Here is a 27946-nt window from a genome sequence, read left to right on the forward strand (position 1 = left end):
TAGATTAGACGAAATCCACAAGTGGTTATATATTCACCCTCGGAGGGGTGAAGTGTCTTTGAAATCTTCTAAGCAAACTTGTATAATTTGTTTTACTTTGAAGTCAAAGTTTATTACTTTAGAAAAAGTCGGTTCTGACACTGAGTGGCTTAGAAATCTCTTAGTTGATATTCCTTTGTAGATAAGACCAACTTTATTTGTGTTATTACACTATGATAGTCAGGATGCAATAATCCAAGCTAAGAATAAATCATATAATGATAAAAGTAGGTATATACGCCTAAGACATAATATTATACGTCAACTGATTGATGGTGGGATTATATTCCTTGGTTTTGTGAGGTCAAAGTTGAACTTGGCCGATCCTTTAACAAAACTATTAGGTAAAAAGCTAGTGAATGATACATCGAGGGGAATGAGATTTATGCATATACCAAATGATCAACAATAATGGTAACTCAATCTATGTGATTGGAGATCCTATGAATTAGGTTCATGTGAGTAATAACAAATCACTAGTTGATTTGATAATGCATTATCACTAATTACATTATTAAGAGTCCTTTTCTATGGTATAGATAATGCAAACTGCGATGTATGAGGTTGAGTTACACTCTAAATGGATTTCATATTCTTTTATAGATGATGTGTTTAAATGCAGTTCACACTAGATGGATCCACCTATATGAGTGTGGAAATGGGATCGTTTCCTATGAGAGTTTGGATAGACTCTCTAGAACACATATGAATATCCAAGTATGATGCATGGCCTGTTTGTGCAAATGCGATTAGAATAACTCAAATTTTGAGAAGTCAATGTGGGTTGTGAGTCGACTAATTACTCACCCCTAGGTGTTGGTTCATAGCTCAAAAGACACTAATTCCTAAACATTGAAGTTTCATGCTTCTTAAATTTTTTTCTTAATTGTATTTTGAAAATTGTGAGGGATTGTTGTAATTTTAATTATTTTAAGCTTTTTCAAATACAAAGTGATTTTAGTTATTTTGGTTAATATTAAATATAAAATGGTGTCTCTTAATTTTTATCTATTTTGGTGTTAACACAAAAGGGATGGATCCATACCCGACTCAGATCAAGCGACATCAACCCATATTCGACCCATTTTTTAATTCAAGTTTACTCTATGAGTCCAAATCCACTAAATTTCGATTAGATAACTTGGATTTCAGATAAAATCTGACCTATTTTAGGCCTTTACCATTATATGACAACACTTGCACTGTTATTAGTCATATTGCCATACATCAACCATAAAACGATCATATAAGATCTAAAGGTGAGCTTAGTATCCCTGCAAATGATCAAAGGGATCAACGTCCTTGATGATCTTATGACTTATCCTTGATTAACTCATTTACCGCTTCTGGAGGAAAATTCCCCAAGAGTTCTGGTATCATAGATTGGACCTCATATTGCACATATTGACGTGAAAAGTAGATAGGAATCATAGATATTTTTCACTCGCATCTCAAGGAAAAACATCTATGGTTCCCATACACTTTCACGCCAGGGTGGGAGAGTGAGGTCCAATCAGCATTATTTATATTTAAATCATCAAAATCAGGAAAAGAGCAAAATGATTGGATAGTTCGATCAAGTTAGGTAGGCCAGGATGTACCGGATTAAATAATGGTTCGCATAAGTTCGTCTACTAGAATCTAGAGAGTATCCTAACCGCACGTATTAGGGTACTTGCTTTTAAAACAAGTCGATGGCTCTGCTTTCCTTCCCATTAGAATATAAAACGAAAGGAAACAGCTCAAGTTTGTGGTGGAATTTGCAGAAAGGGAGATCATGGCGGAATCTGTTAGGGTTTGTGATCAAAACTCTTAAGAAATTTTGATGGACAAGATGGTTGTTAATGAAGGAAGTATCATTTTTTCGTTCGGGATGGGCGATTTGGGAAAAGTTCAAAACTGGGTGGATCCGGAAAGACACCTATGTGATCGAACACCCTTATCAAAGAGTTGTCCATTGTCCATATTTAACAAAGAAAAAGGTAAATTTACTATCGAATTTATGAGATTTGATATTTTGAATTTGAAAATAATTAAAACGTGTCTGTTATTTTTTAATTGTTGTTAATTTCTTCCACTCTTTCATTTCAAATGAAATTTCCTAATTTGATTGAAATGTAACGTTATTTGTACTTTCTTCTTCTTCTTTGTAATGTTATTAGTAACTTCATGTGTGTATTCTCATGAAATGGAGAAAAATGAAAAGGTGAGTTTGGGTTAAACTGTATTAATTATGGACTCTTGCATTTAGATCCTCTTCATATGGAAATTATTGTCAATGACAGATCATAGTTTACAGACAGTTCCAATTTATGTGGACAAAAACACTTTCGTTAGAGATATGTGATTTTCTATTTTAGACGATAAACTGTTTGTTGTAATGTGGTAGATAGGTGTTGGTTTTTGAGGACTATGGAATTGAATGAAATGGTTGTTCTTCTGATGTACCTCGATCACATTAAATATGAAATAACTTCATGTCATAAGTTTCGTTGTGTATTTTGTCATTGTACCTCTGGAAGTTTTATTTTTAATTACACTACGTCATTTTAAAATCACATCATTTTTATTATTCCGCAAGTTTTTTCTCTGTTTACTCCAGTAGTCATTGTGTCCTTGCTATATTGGACATCAAAGACAAGAAGTTAGAATTCTTTGGCATTTCATGAGGTATGTTGTGATGGGTCTACTTGACAACTCTTTGTCTGTGAATAGCGTTCGGTTCAACCGTCAAACTCTTAAAGATCTTTAACTATGAGAGATAGACCCACTGCACGATGTGTTGTGTATAATCGACGATTCTTTTTAGCAGTGTCAATGATGGATGTACTGTTGTTGAGTCACAGGGTACTATGCTATGACATCAATCATTTAGTACGTCTCTGCCCATAGCATGGTACAATTGTTACACAAATGGGGCATCCCAAAGTGTTCACCATATGTTGTATTAATGGCTGAAATCCACCAAAATAGTGTATAAATAGAAGTGCCTCTTCAAATCCAACCAAATGAGTAGCCTAGTTAGAGTGTCTAAAACTAAGACCACATATTAAACCCAAATTCACCAATTGAGATTTGTTTGGACTCAACGGTTGAATTGGAACCAATTGACGAGCCTTCTTGTTATCAAAGTATATGAAAAATGGACTTCAAATAAAGAATTTGTAGATGCCTCGATAAGCATGCAAGTAACCCATAAAAATATGAGTTTTTTATTTAAGTTTCAGTAAAATCCGAGGACATCATTAGATTTACATAAAAATATTATCCAAAATGGACTGTAAATTTATGTAAATTGAAGTCAAGCGATAAGTTATTAACAAAATAACACAATTACATAAATGACAATTTCTTCTCCTGTATCATATAATTATCAAACTTTAGAGAAACTCAAATTTCTTCTTCTTTCTTCTCCAATGTTAGTCACCCAAACCCTAGACCTTCAAGCAATGATTCGAATACCTTAAAGCAAGAACCAAGAGTTTCGCGAAGAAGAGAAAAGGCTTCATCTCGTTGAGATCTTCACTCTAAGTTGAAGAACTTGTCTTGGGATGAAGAGTAAAGTTGGGGTTTCGAGTAAAGAGCGTTGTTGAGAGCCATTCTTAACAAAATCACATTGAACAAGACGTAAAACAAATAGGAAATCTTCCTACTTGTTGGGAGCCATTCTTAATGATTCGCATAAAAAAATTATCCAAAACTAGTTTTTGAAGAAACATAGATTAATCAAAGGTGTTTTGTTGAAGTTTTTTTTTTATTTTGGATTGTTTCACTTTAAAGCATGCATGTTTAAGTGTTTGATTCCATAGATTTATTTCTATTCAAGCTAAATAAGTTGCTTTTACATTACCTTACAAATTTTAGGGGAAAAAATAGGATAAAACAAGTTTGGGTGAAGTTTTTTGGGAAAAATTGACAAGAACGCATGCCTCACCCCCTCGCCCCATCACTATAATAGTGACCTCTGATCGTTATAATAATGTCATAGCGATCTGATCACTATATTAGTGTTGTGATCGCTATGATAGCGACTTTTAATTGTGATATTAGTGTTAGACACATTTTCAACACAATATTAGACACATTCCAACACAGATTCCAACCTAGTGTTAGGCACATTTTAACAATTTATTTTCATTAAAAACATTTAAGTAAATACTTTAAGTTATTTAATGAAAATAAGGGAATACCCCCCATTGGAAACAATAAAAATAGTTTAAAAATCAAAATCTCTAAGAATCAAAATCTAATTTTTGGGTCTAAGAATAAATTATGATTTTCTGGGCTCGAAAAATATTATCAGCTCTCCTTCCCCCCAATTTTTTTTGTGAGTATTTCTTCATAATAAAATCCCATATTTTAGACGATGTCTTATAAATGTTAGAACTTCCATTACCGAGAGTTTGTTTTCCATTTTGAAAAAAAAATTCAAAAATAACATTTTGCCAAATTTTCACAGCTTTACATCCTTATTACTTTCTTGTGAGTTTTCGAGCTTTCTTTGATTCGATATCACCATGTTGAATATGTTGATATCTCAGAATCACAATTGTTTTCTAGAAAAGATATACTTTGATAGATACCCAAAAAGATAGATGATTGATCGATGAATTGATAGTTTGATACCAAGTAAATAACCAAAAAACTTAGAACAAGTAGAAGAGGAGAAAGAGAGGAGAGAAAAAGAACCCAATTTGAATTGTTTAGCCTCTCCTCTACCCTTTATATATTAATCACTAAGTCATTTTGCGGTTGACCACTTACATTAATTAAGTAGTGGGCTGACCACAATAGAGATAAAAAAATAACCCACCTACACCACTTAAGTGGTGGATTGATCATTATAGACATAAACAAATAACCCCTTACACCACTTAAGTAGTAGACTGACCATTATAGACAAACAAATAAAATAAAAACATGGCTTTTAATATATGTAATTGTCTTGTGCAACTGTGTCGGTCATGCAGGCTCTTGGCTTTTGGGAGTTTGGTCTAGTAGTTGAGTGGGAGTGTGATCAGTAGGAGTTAGATGATGTGATTTCTTATTTGGACAAGCCCTGGTGCCTGGGGGGTTTCAAGTCTATTAGATTTCCTTTTGAGAGGAAGGGTGGTGCCAAAAAGTCTAGGGGCATGAAATCTTTTGTTGAGTTTGTCAATGAAAATGAATTGATTGACCTATCAATGGGAGGAAAGAAATATACTTGGTCTAATAATCAGGAAATTCCAATCATGTAGTTTTTGGTGTTTTGGGTTGGGAAGATCTTTTTGAAGCAACCTCTAGAATCCCAATTAATTTGAGAAAAAGTAATGTGTTTGCTTCCTTGGGTCTTCCATTGGGGATTTCTTATAAAAGTGTAACAATCTGGGACCCCGTGTTGGAGAAGGTGAGTCATAAGCTAGCTTCTTGGCAGCCTATTTATCCATAGAAGAGGGGCAGGGGGAGTTAACCCTGATCAAGTATGTGCTTACAAACATTCTTATGTTATTTTTGTCTTTGTTCTCAATTCTAGAAGGGGTAGCAAGAAAGTTTGAAAAGCTATTCTGTGATTTTCTATGGCATGACATGGAGGGGAATCGAAAACACCATTTGGTTAGTTGGAAATGCATTTGTAAAAAGGAGAGTGGAGGGGTGGGGGGTGAGAAGCCTAGGCTTGGTGAATTGGGCCTTGCTAGGTAATTGGCTTTGGCTCTTTGGGATTGAGTCGAATAATTTGTTGAGGAGAGTTATAAAAGCAAAATTTGGGGCTAATTAGGGATTGTGGTTTCAATCGAGCTGCTTATGGTTTCGAGGTTTGGAAAGGAATCATAGAGGTGTTCCTTTTATTTAACATGAGAAATCGGTTTAAAGAGGGTAAAGGGAATATGGTATAATTCTGGGAGGACCCTTGGTGTGGCAACTGACCTTTCATGTTTGATTTCTCGGAGTTGTACTTGATTTCTTAAAAAAAAATCCTTTTTTTGTTCTTCAGAATCATGGATGAAAATGTCATTTCTTGGGATTTCGATTTTGTAGTGTTTTTAATGATTGGGAGTTGGTTCTAGTTGCTGTTGTGCTTTTGTGTGTTAATCCAGTTCCTTGCAACCTAGAAAGGGAGGATGAGAGAGTCTGGAGTAGAAGTAAGGATAATGTTTTTTCGATCAAGTCCTCTTACATGGAGTTGAGCAGAGGCGATTCATCTTTATTCCGTAGCATAGAGATTTGGTGGTCGAAGGTCCCTTCAAAGGCATCCTTATTCATTTGGACAATGACCTAGGTAGAACTTTGACAATGGATAACCTGATGTGAAGAGGCTTCTGCTGTGCAAATTGTTGTTTGTTCTACTTTTGAGATGGAGAGTCAATGGATCACTTGTTTATTCATTGTACAACGACATTTTTTTTTTGGGGCGAGGTTTTTCGATTTGATTGGTGTAGTAGGATGTCTTCCAAGATCCATTCGGAGCCTCTTTCAATCTTGGTTAACGTTCAACCTCTTTTTCCAGGGTTATAAGATTTTTGTGGAGTATTACTCACTTCACCATCTGTTGGGGTCTTTGGAAGGAAAGGAATAGTTGTGTTTTCAAGGGCAAAGCTAGCGAGAACCTTCTATCCAAACCCTTGTGAAATGATGGGTTGCCATTGGTATCTTTTTCAACCTTGTTATTACATGATTAATGGAGTCAAGGTCGCGCCTTTTAGGGATAGAAATTCTTATTAGTCTACAAGATTTGTTTAACCTGTTAGCCTCTCTTACTAAGAGTTGCCATTCATGCTTTCATAATCATGTGGAGTGAGCCTTCTGTTGGCAACATATTTTGAATCTAGTTGTGCTAAGGCCATTGATAGTGTCAATCATCTCCCATCTTCCAATACCTTTGATTATAAAGTATTACTCTTATATAAGAAATGGGCATTGGCGGTGTTTGTTTGCGTTAATTTTTAGTGCTTATTGCTTAAAAAAATTATTTTCAGCACTTTTTAAAAATTAGCGCGTTTGTTTATCAAAAAAATTCAGCACAAAGTGCTAAAAATTTGGCTGAAATTTTCAGCACAAAAAAGACGCTGAATGCTTATCGCTATTTGCGCTCAGCACCGTTTATTTATTTCGTGGACAAATCTACCCTTAAAAATATTTTAAATTACCGCGTATGTCGTCTTCTACTTTCATCCAAATCGACGGAAACATAACGCTGGCTTCTCTCGTCTCTCTCAATCAGATCTTTCTCGTCTCTCTCTGTCTCTCAGATCTCTCTCGTCTCTCAGATCTTTCTCGTCTCTCTCTCGTCTCTCGGATCTCTCTCGTCTCTCAGATATTTCTCGTCTCTCTGTCTCTCAGATCTCTCTCGTTTCTCTCGCGTCTGTCTCTCTCTCTTAGATCTCTGTTGTCTCTCTTGCCAGATCTCTCTCTCGTCAGATCCTTCTATTATTTCTAGTCTCTCTTCATCAATCCAACACAGAGGAAGAAATATCAAGATTGCAGTTCGTGTTTCTTTTGTGATTGGAAATCTTAAAGGGTGTTGTTGGAGAAGCCAAAGGTGAGTTGGTTTCTCTTCTTTTACTCTGTCTGGTTTGTGTTTTAGAAGATTCATCAAGAGAAACTATCTGGGGTTTTTGGATTATTTTTTTGTTTTTTTTTTATTTGGAGTGTATATGGGTCTTATTTGTGCACAAAAGAGATGGAGAAAATGGAATATGAGCTGATTTTAGCATATGGATAAATACTTATAGTCTTGAAATAGAACCTAAAACTATAAACCCATACTCATCTTCTTGTTTTCTGTATTTCTGTATTTCTGTTACACTTAAGAACAAAGGTAAGTAGGTGAGGGGGACTTGTTACACCCTTATATGTGTGTGTGTGGGTGTGAGAGAGAGAGGGAGAGAGAGAGAGAGAATCCATTACCATGTATTGGATGTGTATGATGGATGGGGCATTGGAGAGGGAGAAAGAGACTTATGGGAAGAAAAAATTAATAATGTGACTGAGACGTTTTTGGTTTAAGTTGTACTCAAAGTTAATATAGAAGAGGAGAATAACAAAAACAAATCTCATGTTTTATGTTCTTTTGAATTTTGAGTTAGCTTTTGTTATTTAAAAAAAAAAAAAAAGATTATGACTTCTCTTATTTTTTTGTTTGGTTGCATTGTATAATTGTGTAAGTGTTAATTTATCGATTGGAGTGTATATGGGGCTCACCTTGTGTTTGTGAAAATGCCCATCAAGGAATCTAGAGAAGTAGTTAAAACCTAAAAGTGTTTGAAGAGAAACAGAGGAAACCGGTGACAGAGCAGCCTCGTTGCTATTGTTGAAATATTGTTGTAGGTTCTGAAATATTTTAAATGAAGAGAAATTGAGCAAAGAAGCCATTGTTTGCAGTCTATTAGCTAGCTTGAGACGTTTTTTTTTTTTAAATCATTATTTATAAATCTCTTATTTGGAGTGTATATGGGTCTTGTTTGGTGTTTGTGAAAATACCCATCAAGGAATCTAGAGAAACATCTAAACGATCCTCTAGAGAAACATAGGAAAACCAGTCACAGAACAACGCCATTCTTGTTTGTTGTTGTTGTTCGCATATTTGTCGAGGTTCTGCAAATGAAGAGAATTTGGGCTAGGAAGCATTCTTAGAAATTAAAATTATGTTTCCTTGATATTCTAAATGAAGAGAAATTGGATTAAGAATCATGGCTAAGACAATGTGTTCATTTTTTTTTTTTTTTTCTATTTAGAAATGTAAAACATACGAGAGTATATTTTTCCTTAGATTGATGGGCTCCAACGATTGGCCTTGGTTGGAGATTCATCCATTTGATTAGAACAGTTTTAAACAATCCTTGATGTTTTTCCGGCTATAAGTGATTCATTCTAACTAACACAGTGCATCCAAAAAAGAAATTGAGAAATAATTATTTTATATCTCCAAACAAGCTTTCCAGTGCATGTACTAGATATAGTTGTTTTATATCTCCTAACATAGTATGATAGGGAAAAAAAGAGTTTGAAGGCAGGGTTTTGATCCCAGGTCCGTGGTATTATCACACGAGTACTTTCACAAGTGTTATATGCCCAAATTGGCAAGTTTGCTATTAGAAGTGAATTATTTAAGACATTAGCATAATATGGCGGGAGATCATTAAAAATGTAGGATTGGAGATACTAGCACAACATGACCACGTTATGTTTATCAAAAATTGGGTATAAATGTCTTTCTTTGACACACACTAGAGACTAGTATCCCTTCACCTAGAGATTAATGACATTCATAGAAGTATAAAACCCATCATTGCTACAAACAGTCAAAATCATAGCATCATATATATTCCACAAACAACTTTCTTGGACCTTGATTGGAATATCTATCAAAATAAAGAACATAAAATCATACAAAATAATAAGGAAAATAAATCTCAGAGCCCATTAATAGTATAAGACCAACTCACAATTTATCCTCATTAGTGAACACATCTTCCCCAATCTTTTGTTAAATTGGTTTGTTTTTCTGTTTGTTTTCTCTTTGATATTTACTTTGGTTCCTAAATGGTAGACATTAGGAGATTTGTTAGTTTGAGATTTTAATGATGTTGGATGTCGCCTTGGTGTGCCTATATTTTTCTTTTTGTCTTATAAATTGTTTATTAGTTATTACTAATTACTCTTGGTGTGCCTATATTTTTGCAACCGTTCTATGAATTGTAGTTTGCATTTGTTTGAATATAACTAGCATCGATATAGATTATTTTTATAGTTATTTATTTTAATTTTTCTATTGCGTCTAGATATGGATTCTAATGAAAGCAACCGAGCGTGTTGGCTTGATGAAAGGGTTAGAAATTTTTTTATTAATCTATGTATTGAAGAAGTTAATCGTGAAGGAAGATCAGGGGAACTCTAAAATCCCAGTCATGGAATAGAATTATAGTTGAAATGAACAAGAAATTTTTGACTACTTTTAAGCAAATGCAACTAAAAAATCAATGGGATTATCAAAAGAAGCAATATGAAATTTGGATGCGGCTTACAACTTGCACGGGTAATGGATACAATGCAGAAACAAATACCATTCATTTGACTGATGAACGATGGGATGACTACTTGAAGGTATGTCTAAACCTATGCTTTTATTATATATTTATAAATCTTAAGAATATTATAAGTGGACTCACTTTTAATATGCTTCTAATGTGTCTCAGAAATACCCGGAAGCAAAATTTTTTTGTCATAAGCCATTGATGTTTGCACGTGAGTTATATACATTATTTGAATGTACAATGGTCACGGGAGATACTGGATGGGGTCCACATAGAGATGGGTTACTCGTGGATGCATCATCTCAAGTTGGAGAGGATCCACAAAATTTTGATGAGTTTGAATCATAACATTTGGACGATGAATTTTTAGGACAGTGTTCCCAATGTATCAACTCCTTCAGAAAATGTGAATACTTCATCGTCAAAAAAACGTCGTAAAAAGAATGATCAAGATGAACTTTAAAATAATATTCAAACACTTATCGATGTTCTTGTGAAATATACAGACAATGGACCCTCGATACAAGATTGTATGAAATCTTTGAATGAAATGACGATGGTGGGGAAAGGATGACACCTTTACAATATTGCGCTTAATGCATTTGCTAAGGGAAAAGAGTATATGACAATTTGGATGGAATTGACAGATCCAACACTACGGTTGTCTTGGCTTAATGCTATTAACTTATCATAGGCTTTCAGATGTGATATCTTAGTGGTAGTTTTGTAAATTTTTTTTGTCTTTGATGGAACATTTTATTTGTTGTGTTTATAACATGTTAGAGTGTTTATTTTGAATGGATTTCTTTAGATTTGAATGTTGGAACACATTTATTTTGAATGAGTTTATTTAGATTTGAATGGTGGAACACTCTTATTTTGAATGGATATTTGATTATGAAATGTTTGATTATCATATTACTTTTTATATATATACAAATTATTTATGCAACAGTGAATATGACACTACAACAACGGAGGTTTCTAATATTATTAATATTGAAGTTCTTATTTAAACGAATTAGACGACAATCTATCACTCGAGATGCAGTCAATGTATCGCCACTTACGGGTGAACAATTTATAAATGAACTCTTAAATGTCCTTCATCAAATTGTTACGAGTTGTTAAGAATGGAAAAAGAGTCATTCGTTAACTTTTATCGTTTATTTCAAGAACGAGGATGGCTTGTGGATAGTAGACATGTGAAAATATCGGAGATGATTGCAATGTTTCTTATGACAATAGGTCATAATTGTTGGTATCGACTAATAAAAAATCGATTTCAACATTCATTGCAAACAATCCACAAGTATTTCCATAAGGTTCTAATTGTTATGTTGTACTTTTTCAAAGAAATGATCATATCACCATCTTTCGATCAACCAATGGAAGAAATTCGAACTCATCGACATCTTAGACAAATATTTAAGGTACCTAAATTTCTACCTATGATAATTTTTATTTATGTTTATATTTTTTACCAGTAGTAATATATTTTTTTAATTAATTAACAAGGGTGCTCTTGATGGAACACTCATCCATGTTTGCATTCCATCGGATAGACAAATTCCTTATAAGGGAAGGGGAAAGGGAAGGGAAAGGTCTAAATGCTATCAAAATATAATGGTTATTTGTAACTTTGATATGATATTTACATACGTGCAAGTTGGATGGGAATGAGTGGCACATGATTCAAAGGTTTTAATGGAGATTATCCGTGATCCTACAAACAGATTTTCAATACCTCCATCTAGTATTATTAGTATTTTATATAGTTTTATTAGTAATAAATATAGTATCTAAATATATTTCTAATTTAACGATGTATTTATTTTGATGTAGATAAATATTATTTGGTTGATGCTGCTTATACGCACACATGAGGTTTTATGGTACCATATCGTAATATACGTTATTGGTTATCTGATTTTCGTCGTGGACGTCCTAAATATAAGGATGAAATATTCAACCATGCATATGTCAGACTGAGAAATGTAATTGAGAGGGCTTTCGGAGTTTTAAAGGCGCGGTTCCCAATTTTAAAAATGATGGCACCATATCCCTTTCCTACTTAGAGAAATATAGTGATTGCATGCATGGCAATTTACAATTTTCTTCATAAAATTTCGATAACTGATGAGTTTTTTCATCAATACAATGATCAAGATATTCTTCTCGAAGTAACTAATGGTGGATACTCATCTTGGCGTGGAAGAGTTGTTTGGACAATCTGAACAAACATTTATGATTACCTTACGAGATCAAATTGCAAATCATCTTAGTAGTGCAAATATATGAAATGATGTTATTTTATTGAGTATGACAATGTTGTATTTCAAGTTTAATGGATTATGTGATAATGTTGATCTCAAAATTTTAATGGATGTGTTGATTTTAAATTTTGGTGACTTGGATGACATTCTTATTTTTAATTTGAAAATTTTGGGATTTTATAAATACAAATTATTATTTAAAAATTGAAAAGTATTATTTGTTTTATTTAAAAATGAATTGCATTTTAATTTTATAAGAAATAATATATTTTATTATGTTTGATAAGAAATGGGCATTTGAAACATGCAAACAATGTATACTATGATTGTAAGGATAAAATAGACAATTTACCAGTTTTTAGCAACATGTAACAAACATGATTCTGCAGATTCAGTGCTTAATTTTAATAAATTCAGTACTATTTTGACATCTAAACAAACGACTTTTTCAGTACTTAAATTCAGTGCTTATAAGTTTCAGGACTTATTTTTTTCAGTTTAACATACAATACCTTAGTATCTGTTTGCATTGTCATGTTCATCGATCCTTGTTTTAGGAATAGTATATCAATTATAAAAAGTTTGCATCCCTTACGTAGTGTCTTTTTCAAATGGCTCCTGCCAGCCCATCCAAGAAAGATTTAGTAGTATTTTGAGTTTTTTAAGATTTGAATGGTGCAAATGGTCATGTTCATCAATCATGGTGTTAGGGATAGGGAAATCAATATAGAAAGTTTGCATCACTTGGGTTGTGTTTGATAACACTTCACAATCCCATTTATTATAGCTTTTGTAGTTAAAAATCGATTTTGTGCCGCAATCTGTGTTTGATAGTATTTTTCGTTTGCGTTTTTTGTGGCTTTTAACCGTAGTTTTAACGAGTGGGTTACATGAGCTTTTCACAATTGTGTTTAAAAACGGTTCATATGAAATGATCGTAATACCCTTTATCAAATAAAATAATTACAAGTTAAGTTCCATGACCTAAACCAAAACTTTATATTAGTTCCTATTTTCGTTCAACCTAAAACCTAAACCAAGTCCCACCGATCGACGCCATTTACAAAGGCATCTCTGAACGATGGCAAGACTGTTTGTGTGCTCCCAGTCACTGTATGTGAAACCCTAATTAGATTCTTTCTTACAACAACAATTCAATTAGTTCTTCAATTAGTTTTCCCCTGTTTCAATTTCAGATTCGAATCTTGATTCCTTTCTACCATTTGTTCGATTACAAGATCATTATGCTCGTCTCTGAGAGATCATGTCATTCGAGTTATTTCTTTTAACAATTCTAGAGATATTTGGGTTTTAAGATTCTCATTTCTAGGGTTTTTGCTCTAAATCTGCTTCTAGGGTCTAAAGAGTTGTCTTCTATTTCTCAAAGTGAGCATCATTGCTAATGGAATCAACATTATAATAAATTTTTTACTATTATATTGATAGAAATTTTTGTTTTGAGTATCCTAATTCTTACCCAATGATTATGGTTGATGAAAAATCTAAATTCTTGTGGTTTATACTTTGATTGATGGCAAAAAATCAGAAATTTGTATTTGTATAGTTCTTGATGTCTGAAATTTTCATAGGTTTTTTGGTCGATATATATTTATTTCCATTTGTAAACATAAATGGAAGTGGTTCATTTTTTTACCATTGTCAGATGGAGGATAAGAATTCAAAAGGTGCGAAAGCAAATTGGACACCCAAACAACGTGGAATTTGGGTCGAGATATGCTATGAATTAGTTAATAAGGGAAGGAAACCACATAAAGTGCTTGACAAGATTGCATATGGAATCTTAATGAAGGAATTTAAAAAAAAATTAGCGTTTACTATAATAGAGGGCAAATGAAGAACAAGTGGGATAGACAAGATTACACAAATACTGACATCTCTTATGATGTTGGGACCGGCATATTAGATGCAAGTAAAGAGTGGTGGGATGAGTGGTTAGATGTATATTTTTTGTTAATTTTTTCTTTTATTTATATTAGGAATTTTGTTTCTTTATATAATTTAGGGTTTTTATTTTTATATTGTCTAAAAGATGTAATATTCTGAACGAAGTCTCTGAAGTTTGCAATGCAATTAGATTTCATCTTTGTAGGCATACATGATATTAGTGGACGGATGTGGTCACCTGCATCTGGTGCCATGCCATCTACATTAGAAGTCTAGGAAGAGGACTTTGATGAGGATGATCTAGATGATGTCATAGAGACCCAGCCTCCGTAGTCTTAAACACCTCTGGACCCGACTCCTGATGATGCCGACGAGTTGAGGATGATGCTACCCCCATTGTACCCCCACCCATAGATCCCGTTCGACGTAAAGGTGGCAATACTCTACAGTCTCAAGGTCATAGATAGAAGATGACTACTGCTATGCGACTTGGTCAGACGCTAGATAAGTTCGTAGATGTAGTTCACACCCAGACATCTGCTACTTGCAATTCCATTCTTATTAAAAAAATCAGTAATTAAGAGTCCATCGATCTTTTAGACCAACCAATAGATATAACCCCCAACAGAGGTTTTTATTGTTTTACGTTGAAGATGTTTATGAAAAACAAGCAATTCAAAGAGGCTTTTTGTGGGTTACAATTAACAATTATTTGTTTTAGGTGGTTGAAAGGCAAGATGGTTGATTTTTTAGTTGGGAAGGATTTTTAGGCCTTTTTTTTCATATTCAAGTTATTTTTAAGTTGGTTTTATGATACATTTATAAGGTGCAATATACTTTGGTTACTTTTTGAACTAATATGATGCAATATACTCTGTTTATTTTATGTTGGATGGATATTGTGATTAATATTATATATGATGATTTCTGTTATATCGTAGATATGTAATTGTGTTTTCTATATTGTGTATCATAAGTTTGTTTGTATTTAATTTAATATGAATTTAAATACATGTCATATGAATTTACGAGGACTAATTTTGTGCAGGATACACTAAATGGCAATCCTATGACGTGTCATGCATTATTTAAAATGGAAAGACACGTCTTTTTGAATCGGTGTACTATTTTGAAGGAGCGAGGTCTACTAAAGATAGAACGATACGTTACTATTCAAGAATAAGTAGCGATGTACTTATTAATTATATGACACATTCAATGGCAAAGAATAATTGTAAATCGCTTTGTTTACTGAATTCAAACGGTTAGCAAGTATTTCAACATAGTTCTTTTGGTTATTGAGAATTTGTCAATGTCTTTAATTGTATCTTCTAACCTCAATGAAGTCTTCCGTACATTCGTAACAATCTTCGTTTTTTTACCTTATTTTATGATAATTTCTTATGCATATATATACATTAAAAATAGTTTTTTATTAATGTTTATAGATTAATGTATTGAAATATATATATAAGACTGTATTGGAGTGATAGACGAGGAACACGTTAGTGCACTTATATTAATAGAAAAACAAATGTGATACGAGAATATAAGGGTCTCACACAAAATGTAATGGCAATATGTTCGTTTGACATATTCATTCATGTGGTGGTTGATTGAGAAGAGTCGGCTAATAATTCATGTGTCTTCATTGATACATTAAATAGTCTCAGTTTAAAATTTTCATATTCTCCACCAAATTTGTATGTAAAAGTTTATTAATTATATATGTTTATTTATAATATAATTTTTTTTTAATAATAGATAGATATTATTTGGTAGATGCTGGATGCTCACTCATGGATGATTATTTCACGTCTTATCGAGGTGTTCAATATCATCTACAAAAGTATAAGATATCATGGGCAAATGATCGAAAAGAATTATTCAACCATTTACATTCTTTATTTCGGAACGTGCTTGAGCGGACCTTTGAGATTTTGAAGGTAAAATGGTCAATATTGAAGTTGATGTGTTCATATTATTTGGACAAACAATGAAATATTATTGCATACATGATCTTGTACAATTTTATTCGAAAACATGTCATTGTTGATGAAGAATTTGCTTGATTCGAAGAAGAAAGATCCATTGAAGAAAAAGAGTGCATCACTGATTAGGAATATATTGTTCCCACATCAGTAGATCGTTTTTATCGACAAAGAATGAAAATGCAGAGAGATTTAATAGTTGATGCCATTTATACTAATAATTATTGATATATTTTCATATTATATTTATTACTTTGTATTGTAAGTGTCGATACTATTATTCGATGTTGGGATAAATATTATATTATGTTGAAGCATATTATCGAGATTTCATGCTTATTTATGATCTTTTTGTGCATGATGAATAACATTGATGACAAATTATGTGTTTACCATTTTGTTCATGTAGTCGAGTAATGACATTAGTTATATTTGATATGGTTATAATGGAGACAAATAAAAAAGAATGAAAAATATATCTTGTACGCATTTATTAGATGTATATTTTTCATGTTTTTATTTATTTTAGTTCTACTTATTATATTAGTTATGATTATTATTTTTAAATAATGTCAGAAAATAAACGAGATGTTATGTAGATGTGTTATGTACATGAGATGTAATGTGGATGTTAGATTATGTATTATGCAGGTATTTTCTTTATCAGGAAAATTTCATATATCCATTTTTAAGAAGAGATATTGTCGAAATTTCGATAGAATTATAAAATTTATAAATTTCTTTAAATTAAAATAATTATTTTTATAATTTTATAATATAAATTTATTATATATATAGGTCCTGTTCAACAACAAACATTTTGGCAAAACATTTTTCAAAACATGGGGTTAGAGGTTTTGGAATGGGCTGATTTTTGGTGAGGATGATCTCTACGGTGAGGGATCATCCTCACCAAAAATCAGCCCATTCCAAAACTTTAACCCCAGTTTACAAGTTGAAAAATCGTGGACCGTCCATTTTTTGTAAACCATTTTTGATGGGGTTAGAAGTTTTGGAATGGGCTGATTTTTGGTGATGATGATCTCCTCACCATATAGATCATCCTCACCAAAAATCAGCCCATTCCAAAACTTCTAACCCATGTTTTGAAAAATGTTTTGCCAAAATGTTTGTTGCTGAACATTTCCCATGTATATATATATATATATATATATATTTAGTGTAATTATATATTTATTAGGGTATTCTAATCATTTTTTGTGCATTCTAGGTGTATTATCAACATTAAAGGTATTCTGATCATTTTACCGAATCCAGTAATTGTATTAAATAATAATTACCAAATCCTAGTAACAACACAACACTTTTACAAGATTATTAATAAGTTTTTTAGTGTTCCTGATTTTATAATTGTTTCTGACAACTATTTTTAGTCACAGAATTTGATAACAAAAGTTGACAATGTTATCAAATGAGACTTAAGTTTTTTGTCTTTAAAAAATTTGTTGTGTCATGACTTTTATTTATAAAACCATGATACATAAATCGAAAAATATATTATCTTATGTTTGAATGCAATTATATACTATATGTCATTTAAGAATAAAAAAGAACAAGTAAATCTCATAATGTTTGTATACCTAAAGCATTGTAATAATAACCAATTGATTACATTTTATTTATAATTATATAATGACCTAATAAATATGTATGCAATATCACATAATAATATATGAGGTGAGGTGTATCTCTAGTAAATGCAAGGTAACGATTGATCTCCCAATCAAAATCGGTTTGCCCAGTCGTGCAAAGTTCTATCTTGTACTGGTGTAAAATGGTACCGAAGTCTCATTAATTCATTGATGAGAGATTCTAATATCGTTGGCCTTTTAACGTGGGTCTAGCGCCTTCACTTGTCTTGATTTTTCGGTTGGCGTGCTAACTATTATAACATCTTTTTTTACCCAGGTTATTGTTTGACAATAGCGTCAACGACCCAACTAAACCTAATGACAGTTAACCATTCGACGACTACAGTCTATGATGGATCCATGTCTAAACTAGTTGTGAACCTCGCGTATAATGCTTACCGGGTATGCATGCAATCTCAAATCCCTATAGTTACTTACCTCAACCTCTTTACAATCAAAACCAAGGTTTATTAGAAAAAAGATATAACTGATACTTCTTAGATTTCATTGGGAGTGATTATCTCCAAGGCGTCTCATACCATCAGGGAGCAAGTCATACTCATCGACATCTTGGGTAATTTCTCACTTTCGAAAAAGTCATGGGATTACTTACAAGGTAGTCTCGCGGTCTTTTTTTGGCTCACCTATTATACTAAAATAATTTAAGTATGTTTTATTTGTGAGAAATTCAAACGAAATCAGTGAGAAGTTAAATTATTGGTTTAAGAATTGCTAAATTAAAAGAAAATGAAAAACACGAAAATATTACAACTTGTTCCATGGATACCCATAAATCATCCATCAATTCCAATGTGACGTTCCATATCTAAGAACAAACTAAATAACCCCTCCATAATCATAAACAAGGTACTATCCATATTTAAGATTGATCTTCCACCGTATCACTCTTAAACTAGACTACTAGACTACTGGATATCCATGCAACGAGTACACACTACCAAGATTCATCTGTACATACTTAGTAAATGCAAATACTTCTACATATATTTTTTGAGAATAGGGAAGGTTTTTATGTAATAAAACAGAAATATTCCATAGCAAAGACTAAGAGGTTATATGTTATAAAATAAAAACTTTTCACGACACGTGCCAATCTTTGCATTCTGAGTTTTCCCTATATATATGACATTATAAACTAAAACTTAAAAATACAAATCTAACAAGCAACACAACATCATACATTTTCCGATCAAATTAAAATTAAATATATTTTTTTATTAAAAACAAATGTATAAAAAATTTAGTTGTGCATAACTTACTATTCAAGATAAATAAATTAAGAGATCAATCCCAAATCAGACAAGAATGTCCACCATCAAAGAGAATCATTACTCAAAAAAAAAAACATTAAAAAGAAAATTATTAATTTTATAAACTAAATTTGCAAAAAGAAAGGATCATGCTTGTGTTTAGAAGTATATTTCAAAAAATTAATGGTCTATTTTATTATAATATAGTTAATTTTAAAAATATGCTTGCAAAAAAAAAAAATTTGTGTTGAATTTAGGAATACCATTTTGATTTAAACTTAACTAAATCAACTTTTTAAATCAAATCATAATTGAACAAAATCTTATTTTTCTTTCCTTAAGTAACATTTTAAAAATATTTACTTATCTATTGTTGCTCAAGATATCCAAGATAACATGTCGATCCAAAATCAAATAACATGTTCAATGTCAAATCAACCATCATAAGAGATAACTATTTTGGATTATTCCAAAATAATAATAAAAAACTTCAAAAATAGAAATTATTATTTATGATAGTAATTAATTGAAAATAAAATTTAAAAAATGTAAATTTGGGATGTATTGGACTCATCATTTTAGTATAAAAATTTATTTATTAAATAATTTACAAAAGAAAAAATTTGGGACATTTTGGACTAAGAAGTACTATTTTTTGAAATGTTATTTAGAAATAATTTTATATTTTATTATTTATAATCATGTTTAAGAAAAATTATAATAATTAACACACTTGTTGATGCCTATACTAATTAATTATCTTTGATGCAGAAATGATTAAATGAGAAACATGTAAGAGTGGTGCATCTGCTTCTACGTTGATAGGTGAGGACATCTGCATGGCTGGGGTACGTACTTATGGCCTTGGTCTGACCCCACTTTCAATATTGGCTCTCCTTCTGGCTCCTCTCGTGGTAGTTTTGTTGAGATGGACCCAATTGAAGATCGAGTTGCAACAGACTAATGTGATTGTCAGCATGATGAGGGGATGGTTGATTTGTAGAGGGATACGCAGAGCTAAATCCAGAGCCAGGTGTAGGAGTAGATAGCCCAATACTTTCAGACCATGTTCCCATATGGCCATTGTTCTAGTAAGGGATTATGAACATTATTATTTATTGCCTAGTACTTTCGGACTATTGTTATAAAACTTAAACTTGGTTTCGACTTGTTATGTTTTTTCAGTGTTTTTCCTTTATTTTATATTGTTTAATTACTAACTGTTATTTTGTCTTATTAGGTAAACAATTTACATTACATACATTATTTTCTCTTATAGTGCTGCATCTTATTTTGTTAAATAAGTAGTTAGTTGTTTTTTTTTTTTTTTTTTTGTGTTTCTTATACAAACAAGGGAGAAGAGCATTAAACAATGTTCACGAAGGTAAATTTAATATTAGAATTCATTTCCCACAGTTTAATTGAGTGGTTCTCTATAGTAAATATGACTTTCATGGATACCATTGAAGGTAAATTTAACGTTTGTGGAAAGAAAGCTTAGGTTTGCATAGCTATATTTGTTGAAGTATTAGATTTCATCACTGAAAAACAATGCATGCAGACTTACAGTAACTAAAAAAATCAGTTTTGTTTAGTCAATACAGACTTAAAGCAATTGATATGATAAAAAACAGAGTCCCGATTTACAATTGGGACTTGGTTTTGCTTTAGGCAAAAGTATTTAATGGCATATACAGTATGTGATGACATATTACTCCAATGGGAAAACATTTGACTATTGGAGCATTAAGTTCAACTTTTTTTTATGTATCTTCTCTTACAAATACCTTATTTCCACCTCCTATTCTTGTATTATTCTTTCACTTGCTTATACTCTTTGTACGTCATATTTTTACTATTATTTTTTCAAAATTTTAAGTTTATGCATCATAACAAAAGATCATGATATCCAATATTTCAACTATTAAAGCGGAGTCCACTTTAATTATCTAGAACTAAAAATTAATACTTAAAGTAGAGCCACCTTCGTATCATGAATAGTTTATACATTATTGGCAATTTAGCTTCTTGAATTCTTTTAGTCTTGTTACTAAATGACCAAATGTAATCAATTTTATTCAATTTGAAAAATGAATGCTATCCAAATATATTGTTCAAGTTTTGTTTTTATTTTCTGATTTTTAAAATATTTTTCCCTTTTTTCTTATATTTATTTTATTTTTTGAAATAAAAAATCATTTTGTGCCGTATGTGATTTTGCATATGCTATTTGACAATATCACAGTTTCTATAGTTTCGTCTAGTCAATACTGACTTATAGCAACTGACAGGATCAAAAATAGATTCTTGATGTGTAATTAGGACCCAATTTTAGGACTAGGCGATTTAAACCTTCAAAGATTTTGGGATTGTCCATCTCTAGGTCCAAAATGAGCAAACAAGCTCGGAATAGAATGAAACCAGTTTTGTCTAGTTAAGACAAACTTATAACAATTGAGTGAGTAAAAAAATGGAGTCTCAATTTATTATTGGGACCTAGTTTTAGGTCTAGGCAATTTAAAACTTCAAAATTTTGAAATTTTTTCGTCTCAAGGTCTAAAATAGGCAAACGTGCTTGGAATGGAACGAAACCAGTTTCTATAGCTTTGTTTCATTAAAAAAAACCTATAGCAACTGAAAATATCAAAATTGGAGTTTCGTTTTGTAACCAGGTCCGATTTTAGTTTAGGCAAGGCATAACCTGCCCTTGGTATTGCACATGGCTTGTCCTTGGCACTGCCTTGGGATAGTTCCTAACTCGAGCTTTGAATTGAATGAAACTAGCTTCTATAGCTTCGTTTAGTTAAAACAAACTTGTAGCAGCTAACGTATCGAAAATGGAGATTCGGTTTGTAATTGGAGCCAGATTTTAGCAACTGGTGGAAAAAAAACTGAGTCTCGGTTTGTAATCGGGGCCTGATTTTAGCTCTGGGCAATTTAAACCTTCAAAGATTTGGAATTTTTTCGTCTCAAGGTTTAAAATGGACAAACGAGCTCAGAATGGAACGAAACCAGTTTCTTTAGTATCATCAAGTCAATGTAGACTTAAAAAAACTAACAGAATAAAAAATGGAGTCTTGGTTTGTAATCGGGACCTGGTTTTAGCTTGAGGCAACTAAAAATTTATAGCTTGAGAATTTTCATCTCGAAGTCAAAAATATACAAACAAGTTTGGAATGAAATGAAATTAGCTTTTATAGTTTCATCTAATTGATACAGATTTATAGCAACTGATGGAAGAAAAAATGAAGTGTCGGTTCGTTATTGGTACCCGGTTTTAGGTCTAGGCAATTTAAACTTTCAAAGACTTGGGAATTTTCCGTCTAAAGCAAACAAGCTCGGAATGGAACAAACCTGCTTCTTTAGTTTCGTCTTGTCAATGTAGACTTATAGCAACTTACGACATAAAAAGCGGAGTCTCAGTTTGTAATCAGGTCCTGATTTTAGCTCCAGGCAATTTAAATCTTTAATGACATGGAATTTTTCATCTCGAGATCCAAAACAGGCAGACAAGCTCCGAATGAAACTAAAGCAATTTCATCTAGTCAATACAGACTTACTACAATTGACAGAATGAAAAACAGAGTCTTGGTTTGTTATCGAGATCTGGTTTTAGGTCTAGGCAAGTTGAACCTTTAAAGACTTGGAATTTTCTGTCTCGAGGTCCAAAATAGGCAAACAAGCTCGAAATGGAACGAAACCAGTTTCTTATAGTCGATGCAGACATAACAATTGACAAAATAAAAAACGAAGTCCAGATTTGTAATCAGGTCCTGATTTTAGGTCTAGGCAATTTAAACGTTTAAAGACTTGTGATTTTTCTGTCTCGAGACTGGGCAAACGTACTCGGAATGGAACGAAACCAATTTCTTTAGTTTCGCCTAGTCAATACAAACTTATAGAAACTAGCAGAATAAAAAACAGACTCTCGATTTGTAACTGTGACCCAGTTTTAGCTCTAGACAATTTAAAGAGTTTGGAATTTTTCTTCTCAGTGTCCAAAATGGGTAAACAAGCTTGGAATTGAACGGAATCAGTTTCATGTAGTCAATATAGACTTATCGCTAGTCCTGAGATGTGTGCAAGCCTAAGGACATGGGAGGCCTGGGCATCACTGAAGCTGGCATGTGGAACCAAGCAGCTATTTTCAAGCAGGTTTGGGACAGCCTCTAAGAAGAACAATCCTTGAGTCAAGTGAATGTGGCAGGCAGAGCAGAATCAAAGAGAAGCACTTCTGGACTATGGAAGTTCCCCCCAACTCTTCTTGGAGGAAAATCCTTAAGGCTAGGGAAGAAACAAGTCAGTTTATGGATTTCAAGATTGGCTCTGGGAGGATTGTCATGTTGTGGCACGATCCTTAGCACAATGAAGGGCTGTTGGCCAGGTTGTTCCCCCAACATCTCCGTTATAACTCAAGGATGCATGCTTGTGCTACTGCGAGTGCTCTTATCAGGGATGATCGGTGGGAATCTCCTTCTTCCATCCCCTCTTTGGATAATGTTTGGGGAGGCCTTAAGGATATTATGATCAACAGGCTCTCTAGTGATCGCCTTATATGGACACCTGCGCCGAATGGTGTCTCCTCCATTAGTTCAGCTGTCAAGAACTTGAGGCAGGAGTCCCTCCCCACCCAGTGGGCCAAGCTCATGTGGAGCCAGTGAGGGATGGCTAGACACAACATTGTTGCTTGGCTGGCATTTATGGGGGGGGGGGGGGGGGTGATTTTAAAGGCGATCTTTTCTTCGATCTAGAGGGATGACATTCATTCCCAGTGCATATTCTGCAAGAATGCTGAAGAAAATGTGGAACATTTGTTTGGGGGATGCAATTTCTCCAAGGAAATTTGGGGCAGGCTGTTGTGCAAGTGGCATAATATACGTGCTATTATGGACCTGGCTGAGAGAGACTCGATGGCTGTGGGCTGCCACCAGGAGCAATTCCTTTGCAACCAACATTAGGAAATCATGTTTTAGTGCCTTCATATACCATATTTAGCGTGAGAGAGGCCAAAGAAGGTTCAAGAATGAAGCATGCTCCCCGTTGAAACTTCTTGAAGCTATAACCTGGGACATTCGTGAGTATTATTCTGCTAATAACTTCCAAGTCCTCGATGGTTCCGCTAATAGGGATGTTGTGGATAGATGGAATATTGTGGTTTCTTTCAAGAGCAGTGTGCCCATTGGCTGGGGATGGAAGCCTCCTGATAGGGGCTACTAGATGATAAACACTGATGGTTCTTTCAAAGGAGCTCTAGGGGGGCTAGGGGCCGTCATCAGAGACAAAGGAGGGACTATCATTGCAGCCTGGGATGAATGCTGTGAGGGTAAATTTGTCTTATGGCATGAGCTTAGAGCCATTCTTGGTGGTATGCAGCTTGCTGTTACCCATGGGGGGGGCATGGGGGGGGGGGGGGGGTCAAAGAGTCACTATCAACTCTGACTCCCTGAACTCAGTGAAGATTCTGTCCAACCAGATGGATTGCCCCTAGAGGGAATTCAAGAAGCTCTTTACTTCCATTTCTTTTATTTTTGTTTTTAGAGAAACTGATAGAGTTGCTGATATGCTTGTTGGGTTTCTCCAGAGCCCCATTATACGTTTTTCTCCCCTTCTATCCCCATTGAGATTATGGACATTGTAGGGAGGATGTGGATGGGCATCCCTATGCAAGGGTGTAATGGTGTTTTCTGGTTGGGGTCTACCTAACCCCCGATTAGCAATAAAAAAAAAAAAGACTTATAGCAACTGACAGAATAAAAAAAGGGTCCCAGTTCGTAATTAGGATTTTAGCTCTTAAGATAATTCCCATAACATGGGAATTATCTTGGGTAGCACAAGGGCACGAGCATGCACTAGGAAAAAAAATATAATATAAAATTTTTTTAAAATAATTATATACACTTACAACAACAGCTTATTTTTTTCATAAATCCGACCGTCGTATATGCCCTTGTTACGACGACCTCGGTCGTCGTTGAGTACTCCATTTCCCACAAAATTTTCCCTCGTTTTTTGGCAGTCAAAAAACATTGACTACCATAAGCTGACCGTCAGTAATGCGAAAGGAATATCGTGGGCCTCTTGTAAATGAGCTGCCGCAACAACCTATAGAGACGACTATTTGAGTTGTAGCGACGGTTGCGGTCATCACTATATCCCTTTTTCTCGTAGTATATTGAGAAGGTTAATGGAAAAACAATTAATGTGATCCAGGGGCTTAAACTTTCATATACGAGGTTTCACGGTTGAGTAACAAAAAACGATTGTTAATTATGTCTATATCATTAAACGCATGTGGCAGGCAGGTAAGCTAAGAAGTATATTCATTCGGATCTAACTAACTATTGTATTTTATATCTCTCAAATTATTCTATGAAATTATTATTTATTTGTTTTTTTTATTCAAATAGTTTGTAGAACTAGCATGTTCAAAACCTAAAAGGTGGACGTGTGGGAAAGGGCAAGCGACGATTCAATTTGGTGGTTGTAAGAATTTGAGATTTGTAACCGCTCTTTTTTCTATAGGTACAAGTAACCGCTTTTTTTTTTTCTCTTCATGTTTTTATTCCGAACCAACTTTGTAGGACAAAAATGGGAACCCTCTACTTGTAGTTAGAGTTGACGATGTTGATCTAATTCCTCTTTTGTTAAAATTGATGATCAAGAATATGGTTAGATGGCATGTCTTTCTCATACTTGTGTCCCAAACACTTAGTGATCATCTATGATGAAGGAGATTGCATCCCTCTTCACGTTGACTACCATGATTTCCCTCGTCCTTTCTATGTTGTTTCATTCCTAACCAAATGCAACATTTATTTGGTTCGAACTAGAAAAATCATCAGTCGTGAAGATTTTATAGTCCTGTTGCACATTTGCTTGTAGCGTATGTATCGCATTTCTCCTTTTTTCATTATTTTAATGTCGTAATTTTTGTGTTTGATTGTATTAAGAAATGTCACGTGCAACAATCTTCTTTATGAATTATTTAAATATTTGTCTTACAGATCGATGCTCATCTTGAAACACAACGGTGCAGATGTGGATGCATTGTGTTCCTGGGAAGAGGTAGCCGTTATTGTTTCATCTGATTAGATAATATGACTAGAAGTGTTTAGTATTTGTTTCTTTTTTGACAATAATCCTTTACGTTTCATATTTTCATCGCCGGATCTCCATCACTTTTCAGAAGAAGGACAATAATAGTGTCATACAATATACAATACCATGCAAGTTCTCTTCAGATCCCAAGTTGTAGGGTGTCATGTGATAAATGGTTCGTTGTAATCGGTATGGAAAAAAAAAATCATGAATTTGGCCAAGAATATGAGAAAAGGCAAAAAAGTTCGAAGAATATGAAGATGTTACCCACTTGATTGGCAACTTATTATTGATTGCATCAATAACTCTTGAAAGAAGAGATCAGATAAAGGGCAAATGAGATTCCCTTGAACTCACCTTCACCTCTCTTGACCTAGGTTCAAACCCCAACCGTGCGCATGCACACACAGAAACTTGTATTAGCAAACACATTTGGTAAGAAGATGTGTTCATGTGCCAAATCTATGTATGAAAGCCTGTAAATAGGGGTGGGGAGGTGCAAATTACACACTTCTAAGTACTTGAAGGAAGCTCTTCCATTTTGCTTGTGAAGCCTTCTGTAGAAAGTTGGGGATACTTTGTCACGTCTTATATAAATTGAAATAACAAGTTTTATTATTTAATTTGATGCCCTTTGTCTAATTTTAATCTTTTTTTTTTTATATATATATTTGATCATTAGAATTAAAGATTGAATTGACCAAGATCAAACCTAGAGTAACTCATTGTGAGAGTGGATCTCACAAAACCAACTCATAATGGGAAGATAGGAGGATTCAACCTCAAATTCCCTAATCTAAATCCATGTTCATGTTTCAACAGATCCAAATCTCCTGTAACATGGGGACTTCAGCCTATTGTAATGGTCATGTCCCTGATTCAAACCTCATGCAACTGAGTCATAGATTTACGACAAGCATAAGACATGTGGCAGTGTAGATATTTTTTCAGTGCCACGGTTCATCCCTCGTTGATAAGTCACCAACTACAAGTCATAAGTTTACGATATGTGTAAAACGCATGCCAATGCATGGAGCATCTTTTGGTTGCAGAAAACCATTGTTTAGTTTAATGGAAGGATATAAAGAGAGAGACTGGGAACAAAATTATAAAAATAAATCTGCCTTGTTATGTGCTAATATTGTTCTTGTGTTGCTTTTCTTGTGTGAATTAGGGAATTACAATAATAATACTAAATATGAATTCACCTTTAACAGTGCGATTAGATATGAAATCGGAATCCTACCTTAGTGTGGGCATGGGTTTAAGATAATAATAATATATTCGGAAGGCTCATTGAAGGGAATACAAGTGTCTTTTGCGAACGCAGTCCTCTGAATTGGTGGAAATTCAATGGCAATTGATTTTGAATCAGCAGCATATGTCGAGCTTTTGGTCAAAACCAATGGAGCACCGAAGAAGGTCTTGAAGTTTGATGCCATCTTTAGCAGACAAGCATAACATGGTAAATAATCAATCGAAAATGACGTTTTCTTACTTGCGGACATCTAAGGTAGCCATTGATAGATAATGAGGCTGCCCTACCTATGATTAGCCTGTATGTGTTGTACGTGTGCAAGGGATGAGACAATGAAGATAATTTCTTTGAGAGAAACAGTGGGGAAGCACTTTCCCAAAGTACACAAATCTTAAATTGCGTTAAGTTCCTACTAGGACTCCAAGCATGGTTATTAAAAAACTGGG

The 27946-nt window shown here is 33.5% G+C and overlaps 1 long non-coding RNA gene across 7 annotated transcripts; it reads left to right on the forward strand.

Moving 5' to 3' along the window:
• The first annotated feature begins 1705 nt into the window (after positions 1-1705).
• On the forward strand, positions 1706-26861 carry LOC147405927 (uncharacterized). 7 transcript variants are annotated; one of them, XR_015176194.1, is made up of 7 exons: positions 1706-2021; positions 9798-10119; positions 15279-16176; positions 18151-18489; positions 19916-20235; positions 26149-26209; positions 26331-26859. It is a non-coding gene; the product is annotated as an uncharacterized LOC147405927 (long non-coding RNA). The 7 variants fall into 7 exon arrangements; XR_015176195.1 differs by having other exon boundaries at positions 1707-2021; positions 18151-18275; positions 18375-18489; positions 26149-26860; XR_015176198.1 differs by having other exon boundaries at positions 1707-2021; positions 18151-18275; positions 18375-18447; positions 26149-26860.
• The last annotated feature ends 1085 nt before the right edge of the window (positions 26862-27946 follow it).

Source organism: Akebia trifoliata, chromosome 3 (genome assembly GCF_017979445.1).
Source record: "Akebia trifoliata isolate Shusen 1 chromosome 3, ASM1797944v1, whole genome shotgun sequence".
NCBI lineage: Eukaryota > Viridiplantae > Streptophyta > Magnoliopsida > Ranunculales > Lardizabalaceae > Akebia > Akebia trifoliata.